Source organism: Sturnira hondurensis, unplaced genomic scaffold, assembly GCF_014824575.4.
Source record: "Sturnira hondurensis isolate 20B ecotype Veracruz unplaced genomic scaffold, ASM1482457v3 Scaffold0004136, whole genome shotgun sequence".
Classification (NCBI taxonomy): Eukaryota; Metazoa; Chordata; class Mammalia; order Chiroptera; family Phyllostomidae; genus Sturnira; species Sturnira hondurensis.
In genome coordinates, this window is record NW_028076767.1 from 11562794 (window position 1) to 11563811 (window position 1018).

Genomic DNA, 1018 nt, shown 5'->3' on the forward strand with positions numbered 1-1018 from the left:
ACTCATGTATCACGTAGGAGAGCAGTAAATGATTACTAAGAGCGTTTTGGGAAGTAACACCCAAAAGGAACAATCGGTCATTAATTAAAATTAGATATACATTTTCTATTCATCCATAAAATTCATTAAAGTTGCACAGGAAAAAAGCCATGGTTAGAAGAGCAATTATATTGATTCACTTAACCTGAATATACAACTAAGGTACACTCACCAAGGTAGCAATGCCTATAATATGTTATCCCTAATGGAATGATGCTGAACTATGAGAAGTTTTTTTTTAATTTTTAAAATTTTAATACAGATCAGTGTGTCTTGCTCATTTCAGCTCCTTCACACCTGAACCTGGGAGCAGGGACTGCTTCAGCTTTTAGGCCTTCTCTTTGTCCATGATGACCAAGGTATAAAGGTATCTGCCACATTGGACTTTAAACTTCATGTTGTCCATGTTTTTCTTGATCTTGGCAGATTTGCCATCTTTTCACCTGGCTGTGAGCAAGAAGTCCTTGATTTCTTCGATTTTTTGAGACATGGCTAAGAAGCGCACAGAGAGTGCCCGGCTGGCCCAGCAAGCGGTAACAAAAAGGACAGAAAAGTGAAATTTGGTTTTTAAGATAAAGAGAGATAGTCCCTAGAACACATACTCCACACATATTACAAAGATTTCACAGGACAAGTAGCTATGAAATTTTGATGCTACCTCTGACACTTAATGTTCCTAAAAATGATGGCAGGTAGAAATGTGTGGATACTTCATAAGCAGAATATGTCATACTTGCCTGTGATACTAAAGTTGCCACAAGAAATAAAATACCTTCATTAAGTGAGAATAACCAGGACAGGCTGTTCTAATGGGAAGACTGTAAACAGAATTGGTTTGCCATCCCTGGGGTCAGCACGGCCTGCGTTCTGGTAGTGATACGCTAGGAGCACAGTGCCATTCCACTTGGTTATCGTGACAATTCAAACACAATACTTCCTAATGAGCTCTCCATCCTCACCTAATGTAACATTTTCTTGT

The 1018-nt window shown here is 38.7% G+C and overlaps 1 pseudogene; it reads right to left on the bottom strand.

The window, feature by feature from the left end:
* Positions 1 to 281: 281 nt before the first annotated feature.
* On the bottom strand, positions 282 to 529 carry LOC118985873 (60S ribosomal protein L38-like; annotated as a pseudogene).
* Between the last annotated feature and the right edge of the window lie 489 nt (positions 530 to 1018).